The sequence below is a fragment of the Coregonus lavaretus genome, assembly GCF_964263955.1.
Source record: "Coregonus lavaretus genome assembly, chromosome: 28".
In the NCBI taxonomy this organism is placed as follows: domain Eukaryota; kingdom Metazoa; phylum Chordata; class Actinopteri; order Salmoniformes; family Salmonidae; genus Coregonus; species Coregonus lavaretus.
Window position 1 is genome coordinate 19125805 of NC_140015.1, and position 25755 is coordinate 19151559.

At 45.5% G+C, this 25755-nt stretch overlaps 1 pseudogene across 1 annotated transcript in view; it reads left to right on the forward strand.

Moving 5' to 3' along the window:
- Positions 1–18725, forward strand: part of LOC311103797 (glutamate receptor ionotropic, NMDA 2B-like) — an 85487-nt pseudogene extending 66762 nt beyond the window's left edge. Inside the window, exons 8-15 of the transcript in view lie at positions 209–380; positions 2253–2406; positions 2685–2810; positions 3892–4121; positions 4626–4786; positions 5274–5461; positions 7220–7458; positions 16398–18725. The product of the transcript in view is annotated as a glutamate receptor ionotropic, NMDA 2B-like (transcript). The remainder of the gene's footprint in view (positions 1–208; positions 381–2252; positions 2407–2684; positions 2811–3891; positions 4122–4625; positions 4787–5273; positions 5462–7219; positions 7459–16397) is intronic.
- The last annotated feature ends 7030 nt before the right edge of the window (positions 18726–25755 follow it).

The window sequence follows — 25755 nt, forward strand, 5'->3', positions numbered from 1 at the left end:
TACTATATCTCCCCCTCCTCTATTCCATTGTTTTCTCTCTTCCTTTCCTCCATTTTATGGTACCCTAATTCTCTGCATGCTTTTCTCCTTACTCTGCCGCTCTCCTCCTCCCTCGCTCTTTCCCCCTCTCTCTCTCTCTCTCTCTCTCTCTCTCTCTCTCTCTCTCTCTCTCTCTCTCTCTCTCTCTCTCTCTCTCTCTCTCTCTCAGGAATAAAACCGTAGACTCGGGGATCTATATCAAGCGCTGCTGTAAGGGTTTCTGCATCGACATCCTGAAGAAGATCGCCAAGCACGTCAAGTTCACCTATGACCTCTACTTGGTGACCAACGGAAAACACGGCAAGAAGATCAACGGCACCTGGAACGGCATGGTGGGAGAGGTGGGCCTCAGGAGCTGCAGCTAGTCTGTCTGTGTATGATAGTGTCATGGGGTTAGCTACCTGTGTCAGTCTGTCTGTTTATCAGTCTGCAGGTATCAATCTGTCTTATGTTTGTCTGCCAGTGTCTTTGTCTGTGTCTGTGTCCGTATCTGTGTCAGTGGCTATCCCAACAGGCATCATGCCCTCTGTTATAAACTTGGAGCTACCTGGAAGGCAAACTCATTCTGAGTGACTTACAGACAGACGTTCCTCTTCCACTTCCATGTCACCAGTTTATTCAGTTGGGCAATAGCTAATGTCAGTCAGGTTAAGTACCTCACTCAAGGGTAAAGAGCAGTCTACCATGAAAGTCCAGTTTGTGTTATAAAGATGCCCCGTAATCGACATTGGTCCCAAGGTAAGGTTGTTGTCAGTTCTAATTTACAGCAGTAGCAATTGCACTGAGGCAGATAGTAGCGAAGTTTACAACTTTGTTCTAACTTCAGGAAAATTCTAGTGTTGCGCCTCACCTTTGTAACAGCCCAAAGGCTGTGGGTAAAAATACATAGTGTACGTTTACCGTAGCAGAGGATGTTCAGGTTTGAATAACCTTCCACTGTCAAGACAGGACTACATATCCATTTTCCTACTACAGTAAAATCCACATTGACGTTATACATTTCAGCCATTTAGCAGACTCTCTTATTCAAAGCCACTTAGATTCAATATGGAGACTGGGCCTCCAAGGCCAGAACGGTCACCTGTTCTAAAGGGGTGTGTGTCATGTGGACTAAAAGGGCGCTAATGTACCATCTCTTTAACACCTAGAAGAGGAATGTTAATGGAGTAGAGCATCCTTCCCATCCCAGCGCCGCTCAGCAGCGTCCTTCTCACACTGGCCCTCCACCAGGCCGTATCTCACACTCTTAATGACCCCTGATCTGCACACAAGGACCGTATGGATCACATAGATGCCTCTTGACTTACACAATGCACCAGAGCTGTGCAAAAAAAGAGCAAGAACTCAATGCAGGGATAAAGTTGGTCTCTCCTCTCCATTTTGTGCTGACTTAATGTTGCTCGCTGGTGTCGGCATTGATGGAGTGAAGGCAGCCACTAATCCTCATAATCCAAAATATTTTAGGCAATACTCTTGATTACATGAGTTTGGCTTCAAACATCCACAGACGTGAACACAGAACACACACGCAAGAGTTCTCGCTCGCTCGCTCATTCTCAGTACCACCCACATAGGTTACTTTCATAACGGAGAGAGTACAAGCCGTGGGAGGGAGATGGAGGGAGAATACAGAGAGAGAGAGGAAGTGCGTACACTGCTGGACAGACTTGCTCCCCCTGGGGAGACACACATACACACGCACACACACACACACTAACACAAACAAATCCTTGGCACGCAAACCTCCAGACCACAGGTAAAGGCAAAAGTCTCACCTCCCCCTCTCTCTCCCTCCCTCTGTCACACACACCTTATTAACTCAGTCAGTTCTGTCCCACTTTACCCCAGCGCTGTAGGGCCCAGGTATTTAGAGCTAAATATACCTGTAGAGATAGAGGGGCATTAAGGGAGGGATGGAAAGCAGGGAGGAGAGGAAGGAGGAGGCAATGGCAATGGGGTGGCTATTTCAAGCTTCCATGACCCACTGTGGTAACCCAATTCTCCCTCCCTCGTTCTGTCTGTTCTGCCTCCCCTCCCTCGTTCTGTTTCTCTCTCCTTCCCCTCCCTCACTGTGGATCACAAGTCTCCACTCTGAATGTTCTTGATGTGTAGAAACTGTCTCTCATTGACCTTTCTCTTTCTCTCTCACTCCCTCTCTCCCTACTGTTTCTCCCTCTCTCCCTACCGTCTCTCTCTCCACCTCTCTCTCTCAGGTAGAGACGAAGAAGGCCCACATGGCGGTGGGCTCCCTCACCATCAACAAGGAGAGGTCAGAGGTCATTGACTTCTCGGTGCCCTTCATCGAGACGGGCATCAGCGTCATGGTGTCCCGTAGCAACGGCACCGTCTCGCCCTCTGCCTTCCTCGGTGAGTGTGACCCACAAACAGACTCTGCCAACGCTGCCAACTTTACAGTATCACCCAAATGTACCGTGCAGTGTGAACTAAGACTGAATTATAATGTGGCTAACTCTCTCGTTTTCTGTCTGTCTCATTCCCCTCCGATATTTTATTTCCTACTCCCACTCTCTCTCTCTGCCTTCCTCTCTCTCGCCTCTATCTCACTCACTTTGTTTCGCTGTGTACTCCTCATTTGCATATTTTCTCTCTCTCGCCCTCCCTCCCTTGGCCTTTCTCTCTCTCAGAGCCTTTCAGTGCTGATGTGTGGGTGATGATGTTCGTGATGCTGCTGCTGGTGTCGGCGATTGCTGTGTTTGTGTTTGAGTACCTCAGCCCTGTGGGCTACAACCGCTGTCTGGCCGACGGCAGAGGTGAGAGGGCTCCACACTGGCACGAACATCTCTCTCACAAATGCACACGCACATGCACACACACACGCACATGCACATGCATATTTTCTCTCTCTCTCTCTCACTCTCTCTCTCTCACACACACACACACACACTGCTGTGCGCGGTGACCTTCCCCCACATGGCTGCCAGTAAACCCTGACCACCCTCCTCCTGTCCTCCTTTACCTCTCAGAGCCGAGTGCAGATGAAGTCTCTTCCCATTGATTTCAATATGTCTCCCCTGGTTCTTCATGTATTTTAATGCGGGCCCTGTGTTTTGCATGCATTTCCATATTTTCAGGAATCACATGTCAGGCCTGACAGGGATGGGACAGTTTTTATTAGATCTCCCAGCCAAAAAGAAATAATAATATAAAATGCCATTTAGCAGACACTTTTATCCAAAGCGACTTACAGTCATGCGTGCATACATTTTTGTGTATGGGTGGTCCCGGGGATCGAACCCACTACCTTGGCGTTACAAGCGCCGTGCTCTACCAGCTGAGCTACAGAGGACCAATTTCTCTCCATCCTATTCATGATGGGGCTATATTTAGAGACCATATCTTTTTTAAATCTCTCTCATCCTTCATGTTCTGGAGAATAAGACCCTCTTCCATAAAGCGTTGTAGGAGTGCTATTGTTAGCTGGTCATACAGTAGCCTTGGGAATTCAGTGTTTGTGCGAATTGGATCAAATGTTGGATTCCAACTAGTGATACTCCTGGTGGCTACTTACAGAACAGTAAATACAACTGATGTGCCAAAAAGTATTATCATGATGGATTCATTCTTGTGTGGTAGTGACATAACCACAGCACAGACATATACAACAACAATAGGCATACTTAGTAGTGGACTAAAGCCTCATCTGCATTACAACACACTTACCCAGGTGTTTATTAGAATGGCACAGCACCGTTGTCCTATCAGTCGTGTTCCTTCTGCTTCCCTAGCCACATTGTGCTTTATGATCCTACAGCTAACCACAACATATCTACAACACTGAGACACCTCCCTGAGACCATTCCTCATTGTGATCACTACCTGTCTCTCCATCAGAGCCTGGAGGGCCCTCCTTCACCATCGGCAAGGCCATCTGGCTGCTGTGGGGTCTGGTCTTCAACAACTCTGTCCCAGTGCAGAACCCCAAGGGTTGGACCAGTAAGATCATGGTGTCTGTGTGGGCCTTCTTCGCTGTCATCTTCCTGGCCTCCTACACTGCCAACCTGGCAGCCTTCATGATCCAGGAGGAGTATGTGGACCAGGTGTCTGGACTCAGCGACAAGAAGGTAAGGCCTGTCATTAAACTTCATTAGTCCTTTACTTGTTCTTTCTTACTATCTCTCCTCTCCTTATCTCACCTCCATTACATCTCACTGTCCATCTTACCTTGATTCCCTCGATTTCTATCTCTGTCCTCTGCCTGCCACCACTTTCCTCACGCCATCATTATTTCTATGCCTCTATCGCTCTTCAACACCTCTTATCTTATCTCTCTCTCTCTCTCTCTCGCTCGCTCTCTCTCGCTCTCTCTCTCTCTCTCTCTCTCTCTCCATCTCTCTCTCACTCTCTCTCTCTCTCTCTCGCTCGCTCTCTCTCGCTCTCTCTCTCTCTCTCTCTCTCTCTCTCTCTCTCTCTCTCTCTCTCTCTCTCTCTCTCTCTCTCTCTCTCTCGCTCTCTCGCTCTCTCGCTCTCTCTCTCTCTCTCTCTCTCTCTCTCTCTCTCTCTCTCTCTCTCTCTCTCTCTCTCTCTCTCTCTCTCTCTCTCTCTCTCTCCATATCTCCTCCCCTCAGTTCCAGAGACCCAATGACTTCTCCCCTCCGTTCCGCTTTGGGACGGTCCCTAACGGCAGCACAGAAAGGAACATCAAGAACAACTACAAGGAGATGCATGGATACATGATCAAGTTCCACCAGAAGAACGTGGACGAGGCCCTCTATGGTCTGAAGACTGGGTGAGCAGGGGGAACGGGACCTTAGTCTGGGAGAGGAGGGGGAACGGGACTTTAGTCTGGGAGAGGAGGGGGAACGGGACCTTAGTCTGGGAGAGGAGGGGGAACGGGGCCTTAGTCTGGGTGAATGGGGGAACATGGTGTCCTCCTATTGCTGACCAGGGTTTTGGTCAATTCCATGTCAATTCAGTCATCCCCCTCAACCCTGTTGCAGTCTTTCACTTACTTTACTTATGTAATGTATTCTATTTCCTTTTATGTACTTAGTTGTATTATTCTCCTTGTTTCTCATTAAAAGCTCCGGTTTTATTCATTTCCCAGCACAAGAGTGTCTACCATTATACAGTACGTGACAACTGTAGCCCTTGGCAAAGCAGGCATAAGTCTATTATCCTTATCACAATATAAGGGCTACTGAACAGGTTCATTGGGATGAGTAGTTACAGTGTAAAGCTAGGCCAGAAGTAATTACTGTAAATTCTCTCATTAGTAAACTGGATGCCTTCATCTACGACGCAGCAGTGCTGAACTACATGGCCGGGAGGGACGAGGGCTGTAAGCTGGTGACCATCGGCAGTGGGAAGGTGTTTGCCTCCACGGGCTACGGCATCGCCATCCAGAAGGAATCTGGCTGGAAGAGACACGTGGACCTGGCCATCCTTCAGCTCTTTGGAGATGGTGAGAGCGACGTTCAGTTAGAATTACACACAGTTTGACTTCATGTATTTCAGCTAGGGAGTCGTGACATTTTACTGAGGGTTTTAACGGTGTGCTTTGATGGAAAACAGCCAAGTTTGGAGAGAAATGCAATAAAACTAGAAAATTGGGAAATTATTGAGAGTGTGCTGTCGTAATGTTTCCCCATGGAATTGTATACTTTTGGCATACTTGCCAACTGGCTAAAATATAACACACACAATCCTACAGGTATTGTCTATGTATGTCATATTGTGCATAATATGGCTGTGTCCAACCTTGAATGAGCACCAGTCATACCTGCATTAAAAGCCATATAGAAGTAGTTTTTCTTTCTGCAGCTTGTCTGTGCTGGAGCCAGTTTATTTGGGTGTGTTCCAGCCTGTCTTGAGGATCCTGGACCAAGGCCCCTCCAGGCCCCACTATAGTGTCCTAGTTAGAGGTGCCAGTATAGCTGCTGGTGTATTTCTACACTCTGTGGACAAGGGGTGTGTGTGAATGTGGGTCAGCCCTACGAAGACTGTGTGTGTAGGTCTCTGTTTCTCTGTGTTTGTCTACTGAATGTACAGGTGTATTTATCGACCTGTATATAAGCTTTGGATAAGGAGTGTGTTTTTCTGTATTTAGGGATCGGTGACAATAAGTTATTGTGTGTGTATGAATAGTAAACAGTTTCTTGTATATTTTCTCGTGTGTGTATGTGTGAATATGGGTCATCATCTGGTGCCGTCCCCTGTGTACATCCAGCCAAAGCTTAGCAAGTGGCCCTCAATGTCACATTGACACGCCCCAACATTCACTCCTCTCAGTGTGGCCTAGTTTGAGAGGCCATCCTCACGCGCTGAGAGACCAGGAGCCTGTGAAGGGTGCAGACGGGGGCCTGGCTGGTTTGACGATGAAGCTCCCAGACAGTCACTTAAAGCAGAGGAGGATGCCTAGGGCCCCAGGGAGCTGTGGTCTCACAGACGCCACTGAGCCCCATATCCCACACCAGTCGCCTTAGTCGACCAGGAGCCATGCAGGCGCAGCAGGCAGTGGACCCTGAATTCGATCATCTGTGTGTGTGTGTGTGTGTGTGTGTGTGTGTGTTGATGCTCAGGGGCCAGTGGTCCCATGCGAGAGCTCTGCTGACGTGCACAGCCATCTGAATGTATGCTTAATTAAGTAACGCCAGTCCTGCCACGGACAGTCCGCCAGAACTAACTGCTGCTGATGTTACACAAGGTGACCCACAAAGAGACAGATATAGACTCTGGGACATGGCTGGACACGTGGACACACACACATCATGCATGCACACTCATATTTCCATATACACATGCGCACACATGGGTCTATTTGCTGAATCTGAAGTGTGCTGTCATGAATAAAAAAACTGAGATGTATTCATTAAAATGCCACCAAAGACTTGCATGCATTAGCCTTTAATTGTTTGTCCTCTACAGTTTTAGGAATCATTTTCAGACCTATATTCTCAAGTGTCTTTCCCTACCCCTCGTCCCTGTACCTTTTCTCTGCTCACTTTGCATCATTCTCCCCTTCCAATATATATCCTCCTGCTACATCATGTCCTCCCTTCTCCACACCCTTCTCCTACTCCCTCCTTTCTCTCCCTCCACTCCTCCCTCCTTCTCTATACCCTGTCCCCACTCCTCCCTCCATCCGCCTGTCCCCACTCTCCCTCCTCTTCCTGTCCCCACTCTTCCTTGACTCCTCCCTCCATCCTGTCCCTCTCTCCAGGTGACATGGAGGAGCTAGAGGCCATGTGGCTAACGGGGATCTGCCACCATGAGAAGAACGAGGTGATGAGCAGCCAGCTGGATGTGGACAACATGGCCGGCGTCTTCTACATGCTGGGGGCGGCCATGGCTCTGTCGCTCATCACCTTCATCGCCGAGCATGCCTTCTACTGGCAACTGCGCTTCTGCTTCATGGGCTACTGCACGGGCAAGCCAGGCTTCGTCTTCTCCATCAGCAGGGTGAGCCAGGCCACCTCAGACACATTTTACATTTACATTTTAGTCATTTAGCAGACGCTCTTATCCAGAGCGACTTACAGGAGCAATTAGGGTTAAGTGCCTTGCTCAAGGGCACATTTACGTCATTTAGCAGACGCTCTTATCCAGAGCGACTTACAAATTGGTGCATTCACCCTATAGCCAGTGGGATAACCACTTTCCAAAATATATATATATTTTTTTTTGGGGGGGGGGTAAAAGGATTACTTTATCCTATCCCAGGTATTCCTTAAAGAGGTGGGGTTTCAAATGTCTCCGGAAGGTGGTGAGTGACTCCGCTGTCCTGGCGTCGTGAGGGAGCTTGTTCCACCATTGGGGTGCCAGAGCAGCGAACAGTTTTGACTGGGCTGAGCGGGAACTATGCTTCCGCAGAGGAAGGGGAGCCAGCAGGCCAGAGGTGGATGAACGCAATGCCCTCGTTTGGGTGTAGGGACTGATCAGAGCCTGAAGGTACGGAGGTGCCGTTCCCCTCACTGCTCCATAGGCAAGCACCATGGTCTTGTAACGGATGCGAGCTTCAACTGGAAGCCAGTGGAGTGTGCGGAGGAGGGGGGTGACGTGAGAGAACTTGGGAAGGTTGAACACCAGACGGGCTGCGGCATTCTGGATGAGTTGTAGGGGTTTAATGGCACAGGCAGGGAGCCCAGCCAACAGCGAGTTGCAGTAATCCAGACGGGAGATGACAAGTGCCTGGATTAGGACCTGTGCCGCTTCCTGTGTAAGGCAGGGTCGTACTCTCCGAATGTTGTAGAGCATGAACCTGCAGGATCGGGTCACCGCCTTGATGTTAGCGGAGAACGACAGGGTGTTGTCCAGGGTCACGACAAGGCTCTTCGCACTCTGGGAGGAGGACACAACGGAATTGTCAACCGTGATGGCGAGATCATGGAACGGGCAGTCCTTCCCCGGGAGGAAGAGCAGCTCAGTCTTGCCAGGGTTCAGCTTGAGGTGGTGATCCGTCATCCATACTGATATGTCTGCCAGACATGCAGAGATGCGATTCGCCACCTGATTATCAGAAGGGGGAAAGGAGAAGATTAGTTGTGTATCGTCAGCGTAGCAATGATAGGAGAGGCCATGTGAGGATATGACAGAGCCAAGTGACTTGGTGTATAGGGAGAAAAGGAGAGGGCCTAGAACTGAGCCCTGGGGGACACCAGTGGTGAGAGCACGTGGTGCGGAGACAGCTTCTCGCCACGCCACTTGGTAGGAGCGACCGGTCAGGTAGGACGCAATCCAGGAGTGAGCCGCGCTGGAGATGCCCAGCTCGGAGAGGGTGGAGAGGAGGATCTGATGGTTCACAGTATCAAAGGCAGCAGACAGGTCTAGAAGGACAAGAGCAGAGGAGAGAGAGTTAGCTTTAGCAGTGCGGAGAGCCTCCGTGACACAGAGAAGAGCAGTCTCAGTTGAATGACCAGTCCTGAAACCTGACTGGTTTGGATCAAGAAGGTAATTCTGAGAGAGATAGCAAGAGAGTTGGCTAAAGGCGGCACGCTCAATAGTTTTGGAAAGAAAAGAAAGAAGGGATACTGGTCTGTAGTTGTTGACATCAGTGGGATCGAGTGTTGGTTTTTTGAGAAGGGGTGCAACTCTCGCTCTCTTGAAGACGGAAGGGACATAGCCAGCGGTCAAGGATGAGTTGATCAGCGAGGTGAGGTAGGGGAGAAGGTCACCGGAGATGGTCTGGAGAAGAGAGGAGGGGATGGGGTCAAGCGGGCAGGTTGTTGGGCGGCCTGCAGTCACTAGTCGCAAGATTTTATCTGGAGAGAGAGGGGAGAAAGAAGTCAAAGCATAGGGTAGGGCAGTGTGAGCAGGACCAGCAGTGTCATTAGACTTAACAAGCGAGGATCGGATGTCGTCAACCTTCTTTTCAAAGTGGTTGACGAAGTCATCCACAGAGAGGGAGGAGGGGGGGGGGGGTGGAGGGGAGGATTCAGCAGTGAGGAGAATGTGGCAAAGAGCTTCCTAGGGTTAGAGGCAGATGCTTGGAATTTAGAGTGGTAGAAAGTGGCCTTAGCAGCAGAAACAGATGAAGAAAATGTAGAGAGGAGGGAGTGAAAAGATGCCAGGTCGGCAGGGAGTTTAGTTTTCTTCCATTTCCGCTCAGCTGCCCGGAGCTCTGTTCTGTGAGCTCGCAATGAGTCGTCAAGCCACGGAGCTGGAGGGGAGGACCGAGCAGGCCGGGAGGATAGGGGACACAGGGAGTCAAAGGATGCAGAAAGGGAGGAGAGGAGGGTTGAGGAGGCAGAATCAGGAGATTGGAGGGAGAAGGATTGAGCAGAGGGAAGAGATGATAGGATGGAAGAGGAGAGAGTAGTGGGAGAGAGAGAGCGAAGGTTGCGGCGGCGCGTTACCATCTGTCTAGGGGCAGAGTGAGTAGTGTTGGAGGAGAGCGAGAGAGAAAAGGATACAAAGTAGTGGTCGGAGACATGGAGGGGAGTTGCAGTGAGATTAGTAGAAGAGCAACATCTAGTAAAGATGAAGTCAAGCGTATTGCCTGCCTTGTGAGTAGGGGGGGACGGTGAGAGGGTGAGGTCAAAAGAGGAGAGGAGTGGAAAGAAGGAGGCAGAGAGAAATGAGTCAAATGTAGACGTAGGGAGGTTGAAATCCCCCAAAACTGTGAAGGGTGAGCCATCCTCAGGAAAGGAACTTATCAAGGCGTCAAGCTCATTGATGAACTCTCCAAGGGAACCTGGAGGGCGATAGATGACAAGGATATTAAGCTTAAATGGGCTAGTGACTGTGACAGCGTGGAATTCAAATGAGGAGATAGACAGATGGGTTAGGGGGAAAATTGAGAATGACCACTTGGGAGAGATGAGGATTCCTGTGCCACCACCCCTCTGACCAGATGCTCTCGGGGTATGCGAGAACACATGGTCAGACGAGGAGAGAGCAGTAGGAGTAGCAGTGTTTTCAGTGGTAATCCATGTTTCTGTCAGTGCCAGGAAGTCGAGGGACTGGAGGGTAGCATAGGCTGGGATGAAGTCAGCCTTGTTGGCAGCAGAACGGCAGTTCCAGAGGCTGCCTGAGACCTGGAACTCCAGGTGTGTGGTGCGTGCAGGGACCACCAGGTTAGAGAGGCAGCAGCCACGCGGTGTGAGGCGTTTGTGTAGCCTGTGCGGAGAGGAGAGAACAGGGATAGGCAGAGGCATAGTTGACAGGCTGTAGCAGATGGCTACAATAATGCAGAGGAGATCGGAATGAAATGAACTAAACATCTGGGAAAGGAGAGAGCAAGGCCTCCCTCACCAAAAAAATATAACTCTCCCAACTTCCACCTCAGAAACTATAATTGTTTCACTGAACCACCCGAATAAAACTCTCCCAACTTCCACTTTAGAAATTAGAATTGTTGTAAGCTACAGCGGTTCAATGTTTCAAGGACTAGACTCAACTTACTTTATTCAGCTAGCTAACTATGACGCCATAGCTAACTAGCATGCTAGCATCCAATAACACACAGTTTAGCACCAATACTTGGTTACAACAAACTACCAATAGTGTGTTAACACACTAAACAGATAATTCGTGTCCGTGTCTAGTTCTTTCATAACGCAGCAATGATTAAACGTTGGCTAGCTAGCACAAAGATATTGTATTTAGCTACCACAGTACAGCCAGCTGGTAGTGTTGGCTAGCTAGCAATGGCTGCTGTGTTGACTTTGTTTGAAAAACGGCGTCGCTGCGAACGAATGTGGCTGGCTAAAAGGATAATGTATTTAGTTGCTACCGTTGCTAATAGCTACTAGCCAGCTAGTCCAGGAGGTGAGTTAGCTAGCTAGCTTCGTGCTACACCCGGCACCGCCGAATACAAAAGTAACCTACAATAACTACATACAACAACTACCCACAACAGCCCACGATGCCTACCTATAATACCTAATAATATACAGCCCACGATGCCTACCTATAATACCTAACTACAATCTAAATACATAGTTTAAGCCTTACTCGACAAAGCCCAAGCTATGTATAAAGCCAAACTTACCAAACGCCAGCTAACTGGGTGGCAGACTGCAATCAGTAGCTGTAATTAAGTACAGCAGCTACCAACCACCTAACGTTAATGCCTCGGATAATGAGGTTAGAAAAACAGCTGAATGGTAGGTAGCTAGCTGGCTCAATTACAGGTACTCTTAAGCGTGAAATAACATTGGAAACAACTAACCACAGTTGCTAAAAGTTACCAGTAGCTACCCGCTAGCTAGCTAGCTTTGTTGGTCCAAGTAGTGGGTTAGCTAGCACTCGTGCTTCGCCGGGGTCCGCCGAATACAATACTTACCTACAATAATTACCTACAATAACCTACAATAACCTACAATAACTACCTAAGTAAACTACCTATAATACCTGACTACAATACCTACCTACAATCTAAATACATGGTTTAAGCTTTACTCAACATCATATAAGAAGCCAAGCTTACCTCCTGCTAGAGAAAACACAACATCTCCCGACCACCACCGACGTTGAAAAGACACCCATAGTAACTGTCTACACACACTCATACATGGCTGTTCTTCACTAAGGCTTTCTTCCTGTGGTGATGTGATCTGCATCAGCACCCTTTGGCATCATTTTAGAGTTATGACCTTCACCATCAACCTCACATCATCAACTTTACTGTCTCTAATACCCAGTAAATGAGAGCGCTTTATTCCTGGAAAAGGTAGTCCATAAGGAAACCTGGTCAAGTAGAAGGCTTATAGGCACTGTTGGCAGAAATACGTGTGTAGTTTATGTCCCCAGTGGCCAACCAATGCCAAACTCTGAGTTTAGTTTGAACACAGACAGCTTTCTTATTTTGTTTTGATGCTAATGCCTGTTTCACATCCGGGGTAAATATATACAAAATGTTGAGCCAAAATCAATTGTTCACTCGGCCCAGAGAAATGAGGGTAGATTACTGGTTCTATTTGGGAGCAAAGTCACCCCGAGGTATTTGATTTGCATTCCAATTGTTTTGACATGGCTCCAGTGTAATTCACCAAGGTGAAACGCTTGGGGCTAACCACTTGGCTCATTTACTACAGTGCAACACACACCATTGCTCTTTTCATTTGAAAACCAGGGCAGAGGAAAAGAGTAGTCTTTGTTCTAATATTCTGCCTCAGTTGATAGTTTTTTGTTTAGTGTTATAGTGTCAATGTTAGTCTGTGTTTGTTTGTGTGTTGTTTGGGTGTGTGTCCATGACAGTTGGTTAGTAATTGTTGATGATTATACCATTAGCAATTGTATGAGGACGAGAGTGAGGAAAATGACTGTATGCATTTGTGTGAGGTTCCATTATGACATGTATTCATGATATTATTTCCTAGTTGTTGTGACTGTAAATATCTGGATGTGACCCTTGAATACAGTTCACTCTTAGAAAGAACTGTTCCAGAAAGGTTATTTGGCCATCCCCATAGGAGAACCCTTTTTAGTTCCAGGTAGAACTCTCTTGGGTTCTATGTAGAACCCTCTATGGAAATGGTTCTACATGGAACTCAAAAAGGTTCTAGCTGGAACCAAGAAGGGTTCTTCAAAGGGTTATCCTATGGGGACAGCCGAAGAATCCTTTTAGGTTCTATATAGCACCTTTTTTTCTAAGAGTGTAGAAAGGATTCAGTGCTCCAAAATATTCAGAGGAAACAACCTACAATATGTTTGTTTAGTAGTATTCATCGCCACACACCAGATTTTCAAGGGATAATTAAACAACAATGAGGGAAATTATAGTTTATTATCTTTTCACAATCCTGGAGTATGGCTTCACATTGGTTCATTCTCATTTAGTTTTATATTTTCCATTGACGCCCCTTTCCCTGTGCCACTGGATTGATTCTGTTTTTTAATTTCACAGCATAATCCAATAAACGTTATTATTATTACCGCAATTAACATTAAGCTCAGCGCTGTAAGAATGAGAAATCTGTCACGCCTGATCGGAGTCACGTGTCCAAGCCCTTGTTGGTTACAGTTTCCCCCTCTGCGCTGGGGAAAAACAGTAAGCAGGGCTTCATTAGCAAAGGTATTCCTCTTACACCTGCAACACTATAACTAATTCACTAACTAATTCATTACATTGATTTAAGAAACCGTCTAATGACTTTAGCTAGGAGTTTAGATGAGTACTGTACATGTATTAAGCTTAATCGCTGTGTCTTCAAATGATCACATTGTAGTATTATTTGCATAAATACACATATAGGCTACTCAAGGACAGGGCAGCTAGCGAATCTTTGAATTTGAAACCACATGTACACTGTAATCAGTTATAGATTTTAGGTGCCTCCATGACTTTACATTTCTAACCCTCAGGCCAGAGCTATTACCATTCACACATCCCTGCCCAAATAATCCCAGAGACAGTCTGTGAATGTTTACTTTACGTGGGCATGTGGAGTATCTCAGTTGAATATGAAGCACCATAGACGATGCTAAGGCATTCTGTTGTTTTGTTTATTCTTCTCTGCAAACAGCTCAAACGGAGCACACATGATATGTCATCTAACATTGCCAAGGGTTGAGGGTTGAGTAAACACAAGGACAGCATGTCACAGAGAATATGGGAGAATCAGTAGGGGTGCGTGGGTAAAATCACTGTGGAAGCCAAGCCAGGAAAAAAAAGCCATATTACAACCTATGTGTTGTGATAATTGCATTGTTTGCTCTATAACCTGTTAGTTCATATGCCTTGACACCTTGATATATAGGCCTATGGCAGAGACAATAAGAAGACACAGTGGCAGCATAAATTCAACCACACCTTTGTTTCATCACAAAACCGGAGAGCAACCTCTGTCCGGTAAAGTCCACAAAACATATTGCATGTAACAAACAGTTACATTACCTACAGCATGGTCAAGCAAGTTAATATTTCCGACATTTTCGGACCACTAAACAACTGTTGATTTAGAACCACGTAGAGTTACCACAAATCACAATGAAAACAGGAGCTGCCTCCACTATTACAGCACCATTTCAACTTCAACATTTCAACATCATCAAATCACCTATGCTTAGTCTAATACAGTGACAACTAAAATATAACAAAAACAATTTAGTCAATGGTTCTGATGTGTGTGTTTGTTCGTGCAAGTAGAAAAAACATGTTGACTCGCCCTACTTGTAGAAAAACCCCAATGCCATCCTCCTCTCTTTCATGTTGACGAAACAGTCTATGACTTGTCATACAGTACACGCTTTTATGCTTGCTCGCTAGCCTAACTTCCTTTCATGGGCAATGTTAGCTAGTTAACATTAGCCTTCTACATCTAGCTACATATTGAACTTCCATCCTCTCATTTCAGGGGCACAATGTATGAATGTATGATTGGATCAGAATCGCTGTTATAATCATTGGCCAGTACGGAGAATTAAGTAAAACCACAAGTCCAAATTCCTATCTCCATCCATAGCTAATTTAGGAAAGGGACAATTTTAGCTAGCTAGCTGGCTTCCCTTGACACTTTTTTTTTGGTGCGCCAGGACCATTCACAGTTGAGCTCACTCAGTTTAGCTCAACGCTGATTGGCTATTATTCTATACGTTTTTTTTTATCAAGGGAGGCAAAATGCTCGCTGGCTTCCCTTGCATTCAGTGCTAAGGGCGGCAACAATGTCATACTCTTTATGACCAGACAGCATCAAATGCTGTAGATGGCCTACACATACAGAGACAGAGGGGCGCTGTTTCGCTTGCTCAGATGCTCTGATGAGATACATTCAGCCTCTTGCGAATTGAAGGACAATTATGAAAACACAGAGAGACAAAAAAGTAATTATTTTATCTTTTTTTCTTGGTAAATTATTTGGGGAAGCCTGGCTTCCCTTGGCATCAATGATTACACGCCACTGGGGAGAATAGTGGTATGGCAGGCTCATGGCCTCATCAAGATGGAGCAATGGAGGGCACATTGATGAAACAAAGAGGCAGAAGGAGGAGTAAGAGAGATACAGTACCACAGAGACAACCAATGAATAACAGTTAAAAGGGGGAGATGTCAAACGTGATGAAAGAGTTGACAAGGAACAAGGTTGGCATCATGGTTGTTATGGCATCAAGGCTGAGAGAGAGGACAGATTACATGAAAATTACCCTGTTAAGGAATCTGACCCCAGCAGTAGCCATTGACCAGGACACCTTTGACCTTTAATGGTGGCCAAAGGGTCCTATTACCTCTGCTGTCATTTCCCAGACAAAAATAAATAAAAAATCATTGGGTCAGATTGATTTGATCCATCTGTCACACCTTGTTTAGCCAACCATTTGTATTTGAATATCGTATTATACATCACAGGATGCAAATAGCACGGTTTGTCTTTCTGTCATCGTTATGCCAGTGTTTCCTGGCCTCATCCTCTCTCTGGAGTTTTATGTTATTGCTTGGCGGTCCACAGTCAATGCCGGGGGTATTTATTAACTGCCACGGGTATTGTTCAGCTGAATTCTAATCACATTGATTGAAGGTATTGACCGCTGAGACCCACAGGGCTTTACTGCATCTCTGTCATTATCAATCATCTCCCCATCCTCTCCTCTCTCCTACTTTCTCATGCTCTCCTGTCTCATATACCCACATACAGAATAAATATGTTAGATGTATTACATTCAGTCCATGTGAATCTATATTTATCATTTTATCACTTAATGGAGAAACAACAAACAAGGAGTCAAATCCAGAGGTACTAGAAGTGAACACTTCTTTACTTATTTCTGTTTAGTTATTATGTGTAGTGTATGTTCAACAGTTGCATAGGCTATGTACATGGCTTTTGTTATTTAACAATCTCTGTTTACCTCTCATTCTCCTCAGTCTACTCTTAGCAGCCCTATTTTTTGTTCTCCTTTATTCTGCCTCTGACTCTCCCTTACCCTCTCTAATGCTGCTTAATGACCCTCTTCACTCATAGGGCATCTACAGCTGCATCCACGGGGTTCAGATCGAGGAGAAGAGCGGCTCAGCTCTCGACTCTCCATCGGTCACCATGAACAACACCCAATCCAACATCCTGCGTCTGCTCCGAACCGCTAAGAACATGGCCTCCCTGTCCGGGGTCAACGGCTCGCCTCACAGCGCCCTGGACTTTATCCGTCGTGAGTCGTCCGTCTACGACATCTCTGAGCACCGCCGCAGCCTGGCAGGTCACTCGGACTGCAAGCCTCCGTACATGCCGGAGGATAACATGTTCAGCGACTACATCAACGAGGTGGAGAGGACTTTCGGGAACCTCCACCTGAAGGACAGCAACCTGTACCAGGACCACTACCTGCACCACCACGGAGGCTCTGCCCTGGGGCTCAGCGGCCCGCCCCTTAACAGACCCCACAGCCTGGGAAGCAACAGCTCTCTGGAAGGGGGCATGTTTGACTGTGACAGTCTAGGGGGAGGAGTGGCACCCATCTTCACCACCCAGCCACGCTCTGCCCTGACCCACAGGAACATGAGTAAGTTTGACCTGATTGCCAGTCAGAGCCCGCCCTCCGGGCCAGGCTTCAAATCAGGACTATCAGACCTGTACGGAAAGTTCTCCTTCAAGGGAGGGGCCTCCAGCTCAGGTTACATCCCCGGGCATGACAGGTACTGTGGGGGAGGGGGCAGAGAAGATGACGGAAACATCCGTTCAGACGTTTCAGACATCTCCACTCACACTGTCACCTACGGGAATCTGGAGGGCAATGCTAAGAAGCGTAAGCAGTATCGAGACAGCCTGAAAAAGAGGCCCGCCTCGGCCAAGTCGAGACGAGAGCTGGATGAGATTGAGCTGGGCTACCGGAGAAAGCCTTACCACACAGGCTACCACCACTACCACGGCCATCGCTCCTCCTCCCCGCCCCTACTGCCCTCCGAACGCAAGAGAGGAGGAGGGGGAAACGCAGGGAGCACATCCTACCTGTTCCGTGACAAAGAGAGTGTGAGGGATTTCTATTTGGACCAGTTTCGCCCCAAAGATGGTGTCCCCCAATGGGAACATGTGGATCTGACAGATGGTCCTGGAGGGGGGGGTGGAGGGGGCGGGGGGAACTGCACCAGTTTGGTGTCAGTAGATGACTTCCTGAAACAAAGTAAACCCAAGAAATCAGAGTCTAAGAGTGGGGGAGGCACATCTGGGGTGGGGTTGGCAGGCGGCGACTGGGAGTGTCGGAACTGCCGTGCCAGCGGAGGAGGGGGCAAGCAGATGTCGATGCATGGCAGCGGGGTAGGGGAGAGGGTAGGCGGGTACGGTGGAGGGGTTAGTTGTGGATCCTCAGGGGGTGGAGGGAACAGCCGTCCAAGCTCTGCCACCTGCATGCGCTGCGAGGGCTGCAAAAAGACAGGCAACCTGTACGACATCAGCGAGGACAACAACCACCTCTTGGAACAGATGGGGGGTGGGAAAGGCGGAGGCATGGGGGCTGTGGGGTTAGGTGGAGGCGCCCAGCCTCAAACTCAAGCCCAGCGTAGGAAGTCTGCCGGCTTTGGCAAGCCCCTCCGACGGCAACACTCGTACGATACCTTCGTAGACCTACAGAAAGAGGAGGCAGTCGGAGTCAGTGGGATCATGGGGGATCTAGGAGGGGGCGACGGGGGCATGGGTGGTGCAGGAATGGGCGGGATGTTGCCTCCTCCCAGAAGTGTTAGTTTAAAAGAGAAGGAGCGCTACGTGGAGGGTGCTAGCCCTTTTGCCCACATATTTGAGAGGCATGGAGGCTCAGAGAGGGAGAGGGAGCGAGACAGAGACCCCCTGTGCTACGGTGGTGAGAGGGCCAAAGAAGCAGGGTCGCCGTTCGGTTTGTTCCGAGGTGGCGAGGGCCTTCACCGTCGCTCAGTGGGGGAGAGGGACATGAGGGACAGAGAAAGAGCCATGATGGAGGGCGGTGGAGGAGGAACCTACTCCTTATCCAAATCTCTCTACCCAGATAGGGTCAACCAAAACCCCTTTATCCCAACCTTCGGAGACGACCAGTGTCTATTGCATGGCGCCAAACAATACTACATCAAAAAGCAACAGCAGCAGCAGCAGATGCCCCCCAAAAACAGCCGAAGTGACTTCCGGGGCTCCATGGGCGTGACGTCCTTCTTGCCAGCGACTGCCACTGCTGGGGTCATGTCCAATGTAGACCCCAGGTTCCCTATGGAGCTGTGTCTGGGAGGGAACCTCCACGGCTCCACGCTGGGTGTGGGGCCAACACACCGCGCGTTCAATGGCAGCAACGGGCACGTGTACGAGAAACTCTCCAGTATAGAGTCAGACGTGTGAGAGAGGAGACTGGGTGGGGACGCAGGAGGGAGGGAGGCATGGCATGGCAGTGCTGGGAAGTCAGGGATGATGAGGCTCCACTGTCCACATTGCAACCGCAACACTTTTAACAAGGAAGGAGAACAGTCAGGGAAGAGAAGATGAATGACAGAATGGTGAAAAGGTTAAATGGAAAAGAGCAGGGTGAGTTAGAAGGAAAGATGGGGACATTCATGCCCTGTTATTTTGTTACAAAACAATAAATTCAAGAGGTGACACATGGGTAGGGTTATGTTAACCCTAGTACTTATTTGGCTGTTGCCATCAACACACTCTCAAAAAGAACACAAAAGTGACACCTCTGAATGTGATATTGCAAGTTTGAGCCAAATGGCTTACAGAGTCACACCTACAGAGTGATTATGAAAAGGGAATGTGAGTGAGTAGTGAAGTGTCCATCTGGTCAAGTGTTATTAGAGAAAGGAGATGTTGTCATGACTCATATTTATGATAGCTCTGACACCGAAAATGAGTTTGGTGGAAGACGATGGCCGTGTTTACCCCTGCACTAACTCTCCCGCTCTTTGCCTCTACACTTAGAAAAAAAGTTTCCAAAAGGGTTATTTGGCTGTTCCCATAGGAGAACCCTTTTTGCTTCCAGGTAGAACCCTTTTTGGTTCCAGGTAGAACCCTTTTGGGTTCCATTTAGAACCCTCTGTAGAAAGGGTTCTACATGGAACCCCAAAGGGTTCTACCTGGAACCAAAAGGGTTCTACCTGCAACCAAAAATGATTCTTCAAAGGGTTATTTTATGGGGACAGCCGAAGAACCCTTTAAGGTTATAGATAGCACCTTTTTTTCTAAGTTAATTCTTCTGCTCCCTTACACCCAAACAACCATCTTTGACTCTTGTTTGCTATGATAATTAAATCATAAATGAAAATATGATATTCTTACTGAAATAACAGGGTAAAACAACAATAATGTTATTAACATTGTGATTAACAAAAGTGATATTAGTATTAAGTATAATAATACTGCTTATGACATTAAGTTTGTTTTATGTTCCTTTGATATTTCAATACTGTTTAATATTTGTTGTTATTTCTTTGTCTGCCCCACGGTGGCAGGAAGCTTGTTATCTAATTCAACTAACAAGCCTGAAGGACTGAGTGAAAAGTCATTAGGTCTCTTGTTTTTGTTTTAATGATATACAGTTCATGCTAATTCATTAATTTGCTGTTTTTAAAATTGTTACGGAAGGATCTGGAAGACATAATTTGCACAGTACTGAAAGGTTCTTCTTGAGTTTCAAGAGATTTCACACCCTGTTTCTGAACTTTTGTTGGTCAACAACTGTGAAAGACATGTCTTGTCATAAAGCAGATGGCTGAAGATACTGACTGAAGGACGTGCCTTAAAGGACTCCAAATGATGTGTACCCCAGAGAGCTGAGCAAGGTGTGGTGTAACGGCATGATACATAATGAACAAGGTGTTAAGATGTGTACAAATCCGCTTGTCTTGAAGGGAAAACCTTCTACTCTGAAACCAAGTCATTATTTACAGATGTGAGACTGAGATACTGTGGTGTGTTTCAAGACAATAACATGTTTGATAACTTACACTTAATTAATGTGGACATTATTACACAGACATTACAATACCATCAGAAGTGCTTCATAAACCTGTCACACATCCATACTAAAGAACACCACACATACTGTCAAACTGCTGTGCCTCATCTAACAAGCATTTGATCACCCTTTTGGATTCAGGTTCTTAGAAAACAGCCAGCAGCCTCCAAGGCTCACTTTTTACCACACCCCTTATCTAGTAAAACCCGTTGCGTTCACTCTCTGAAGTTAGGAAGGTCTATACAGGCTTATGAGACACATTGAAGAAGCATTGTGAATGCAGTTTGACTTCACGTCAGTCAGAGTGTTTAATGCGTATTAAAGGCGTATGCTCTGTATTTCTAAATTTAACTCAAATCCTCTTAAAAGATGTTGTTGCCCAATGAAGATGGTAATGGTATTGATTAAAGCCTGAACGTAAGTCGTGAGGATGTCTCTAAAAGGGACATTCCTCCTCAGACTGAGGCAGTTAGATGGAGGATATCTTGAGAATGCTCACGCTGTATGCTTTGACAGATGTTGACAGTACTTTTAGCCCAAGTCCTCTATATTGCACCCCTCCCTGGGTTCAGACTTTCAGAAATACATGCCTTATCATATGAAACTGACTGATGATACAAGCTATTGTACAGCATACGAGCCTATCAGTTATTTAAAGGTTTGTCTTCAATTAGTATGAAGTGTCATGAGTTCAAGGGCTGCAGGAAATTGTGTTTCAGTGTTGAATGGAGATTGAAGGTGCTGAGGGAGTAGATTGCACAGAGTCATTCCTACTTCCAATATGATCAAACTGCACCTCTGTAATATGGAGGTGGAAGATGGAAGGGAAATGATTGAGTGATAACAGCTGTTTTCCTAGACCTGCTGATAATCTATTCATTTATTCAGTACACACTTCTCTCTCCATAACATTAAGATGAAACCCATCAAGTTAGCCTTAAATCAAACTGATTCAACACCCCCCATGAATTACTTCATAAATGGATGGGTATCTTTGGACTTTTAAATGCACATGTTTTGGATGGTCGGCCAATATCAGAACGTTTGAAGAAGCAATGGAAAAGAGGAGGAAGAAATAAGAGAGCGAGAGTGAGAAAGAAATAAAATTGAGTTATTATCAATCAATGTCAGCATTAGTATGTTATCTTTTTTCCCCTGTAAATATATTTAAAAACTATTTTCCCTTTGTACAGTAGGCAGACAGTCAGGATGTAACTTTCAATATGTTTTACAACAATTTAAGAAATAAACAAAATGGTAATAAAAAAATAAAAATACAAAATACAAAACAAAAATATGCAAAATATAGTTAAGACATATATTACTAATAATGATAAATGATATGATTGAACCTTTTATTTGCTTTAAATCTCATGTTTACTTAATTATGATAGTTCACCAATAAATATTATTATTATTTTAAGGATATGCTTTTGCTTATTTTCACTAAAGTGTTGGAAATTGAGGATCATTTACTCTAGGTGTAGACGTTTGGTGATAAGGGGGAAAGTTTAGTTTACGAGTCTTTGCTAAGTTTCCCTTGAATTGTGTTAGATTCTCTTTTAAGATAGTCTACTCTTCATGCTTTACGGGAAACCCACAATTATCTCTACATTTATGTAATACAGTATTACATGTATACATACCAGTAGATGGCTTTTGCATATAGAGACAGTATATTGTGATCCTTCATTTAAGCAATCCTCATTAATTAAGTAATTGACTACAAGATAATTTGTGTTATGTTGCCCTTTATTCAACTGGGATCTGATGCCGATTGCACTGGTGTTGATGGAGAATACACCACGCAGGACTGGCTCCTCCTCCTCATTCTGTGTATCTCTAATAAGGATAATACTGATATCTTCAGTGATACGTGTCAGTAGCACTGGGCACAACACAATGGACATTTCCCAGTGTTGCTCTCATAACAGAGGATGTGGGTGCAGATGTGGGCAAAATGAAGTTGTTAGCTTCATCACATTAAAGAATCCATCTGAAATGGAAACGCATTTTTGCAACCTCTTATAGAAATGTTTCTAATCCATGTCACCTAAACATCATGTGCAGATGGTTAGAAATTAAGGGTGAATCAAGTAATTCAAGGCAATGAGTTGATATCATTATGTTAATTTGGGTTCTTGTCAGATAAAAAATGATATACTTTGTGATTTATTTATCCTTGATCAAATCTCCACTGTGTGTCAAACTTTTTGGTATGCATGTGTGAGAAGATATATATGTTGTCTATGCCATTTTTGATTTATCTGCTATTTTTTGTCCAAGCATTATTGCTTTCAATAACTTTCAATCAGTTTATTTTCCAACTTTTGGGGAGAAATCATTTTAGCTTGAAATGTATCATTCAAATGCATTAATGTCTAGAGGGTTTTTTCTGAAAATTGAAATCATGAAAAATGTTTTCACTGCACTCTGTTTGGGTCTGCATATTTTTTATGGAACTCTTCATATTGATTTTACTCATCGCAATAAACTGCATGATCCTTGGAGTACTTGTGTTGGAATCTACTGATGTGTGTTGATTAGTCTTGAATGGAAGAATCCCTTTAAATGTAGACCTACATTGTGATAAGGATGGCCAGGAACTCTTCTTGAAAATGGCACACTGGTCTTAACTGGTTTTAGCACTGATTGGACAGGAGAGAACACATTGATACTGCTTTAAACAGGCTGTCATACCCTTTACCACAGCTACTCTATGGCCAGCAAGTGCAGTAAGTGAGAAACAGCAAGCAGTGTTTATTTTCCCAAGGCCTTTTGGTCCCAGTCACACTCTGTGCACAAGCATGTCAGTACACATACACATTTGTTTAAATGCAATGACACATCAGCCAAAGCAAGGAAATGCTCTGCCATGGTTGTGGACTGTAAAACAGCCCAATACTGTTTGGTGGATACTTCAGCTTGAACACGTTGTTCTAATATGATAACATCGCTACATCTACAGCCATGGTTTATTCCTGCATTTCAAAGTGGAATAAACAACACTGGTTTTATTGTGTTTTTACCATTATATTTTACCTATTGATGAAAAGGACTTACAGTTTTTTAACTATTTAATTTGTATAACAATATAAACTTTGATAGTAATAGTATTGCAATTATTACATTGATAACACATTGATTGGTTACAGACCTATTCTCACTTGTGTGTTTTGGACAAATTAAAGAAAAAGTATACCTTATGAATATTGATGGTTTTTTTGCAAGGATTAACATTGCAACTTTATGCATTGTTTGTTGTGCTCTCATTTATTGTAGATCGAATGAAAGTGGTGCACTGATTGTGCTTTTGATGCACTGAGTATGCTTGAATGGTTGATCGGTTGTGGGCACGTGTTTATTTGAGCATTAACATGTTCAACGGTTAGATTTTCTTTTGTCTTCATGATTAAGATACATAACATGAGAAATGTTATAGTAATGTGGGTAACATTGGTTAAGGGGTTATTGCAAAATGTATTTTATAAAAAATATTCATTGCTCACTATTAAGAGTGTGTACAGACAGCCTGCGTTTTAGGGCAAGGTTTGTGATCTTTCTTTACCTAAACTGCATATCCTGATTGAATTGAAATGTAACATGAATAGTATCAACTGTATACATATTATTGTAGGCCATTATTTTCTTATTTTGTGGCCCTTTCTTTAAAATGTTACACCACTTTTACACCATTATACAAACAGAAAATTATATAAAAATAAAGAATTGTACAGATTGTGTAAATATGAATATTGGAGAAAACATTTAAACTCATTCCTTCATTTAAAAAAAAATGGAAATGATTAAATTAACCACAATAAAGTCATTGGAAATTTGCACAAAAAAATCATCATGGTACCTCTAATAAGGATAATACTGATATCTTCAATGATAAGTGCTAAAATATGACTTATTTCTCTTTGTACATGATGAACAAAAATTACGTGTTGAGTATTAATTAAAAAAATGCCAAGTCTCACAAATTTGGGGATGAGTCTTCCTTTCTCTGTCCTTGTGTGCTCTGTATCCCTCACGCTCTTTCTTTCTCTCCCTCCTGTCATTTTGAAGATTTGTCATCTCCCCTGAACCCCCTCAATCTTTCGTTTTCCATTTCCCTGATATATTTATGTTCCAGTAAAGTTCCCCCTTGCTTCCTGCTTGTGTATGTCTCTCACGTTCAATCGCTTTTACTGGCAAGACATACTGAGTCTGTCTGCCCACTCTACTGGACAGGGCAGCAGTCTCCCTGTCTCCCTTACACTCCATCTCTCACTCTGTCTCCTCCTCCTCCCTCTCCTCTTCTTCTCCCTCTCTCTCTCTGTCTGGGAGCTCAGCTTGGCAGGGGTGGAGGGAGCTAGGACCGTGGGTGAGAGGTGGCGGCCCAGGAAGCAGGGCCATATGGTACCTTGAGTGGCAGGGCGGCTGGGTTTCCACAGAGGCCCACTGCTGGCCCTCCACAGCACCTTACAGACCACATCACCACAGTCCAGGTCCAGGGCTCCGGTCGCTCCTGTGCTCCCCCAGATCTAGTAGTCTGTGACCGGGTCTGGTACCCTGCGCTCCTCCATTTGAATACATTTAAATACCACATGGTGCCCTTACTTTCTGCAAGAGTCAAACAGTCCTCCATGGTGTGAGCCCAGAGAATCTATAGCTAGGTTACCGTGCTCAATTCACATGAGGGAGATTGTCTCCCATGCTTTAACCTCAAGATGTCATTTTGCCCGGGCCCAGTAGGACCAATGGAGTAAACCTAAACAGTCTGTCAGGGACATTATTCTATTATACTATGGTTAGGAAATAGTTGTGGGAATGAACATGGGAGACCTACACTCTTAGAAAAAAAGGTGCTGTCTAGAACCTAAAAGGTTTCTTCGACTGTCCCCATAGGAGAACCCTTTGAAGAACCCTTTTGGTTCCAGGTAGAACCATTTTAGTTCCAGGTAGAACCTTTTTGAGTTCCATGTAGAACCCTTTCTACATGGAACCCAAAAGAGTTCTAGCTGGAACCAAAAAAGGTTATCTTATGGGGACAGCCGAATAACTCTTGGAACCCTTTTTTCTAAGAGTGTAGCATACTGGCAAAGCAAAAGCAAAAGCACATGCCTGTGAATGTACACCTTACTCATGGTTCTCAGCATCTCTGTCCCTCTGTCTGTCAGTTTACACATCCCTCCATATTTGATCAGACCTCCAACCACCATGACACTCATCTTCCCATGTATCATCTTCCTCTAGCATGTCTCTCTCTCCCCCTCTTAGAAATCTTTCAGTCAAGTTGGAAAGCAAGACTTATTAAATGATTGATAGCGGGGGCGAGGCATGAGAAAAAAAGGCGCAAGAGAATAGCAGGACTTTGAAGCACGCAGACGTCTGGGAAGCAGAGGTGACGGGAGAAAGGTAGAGGGGAGG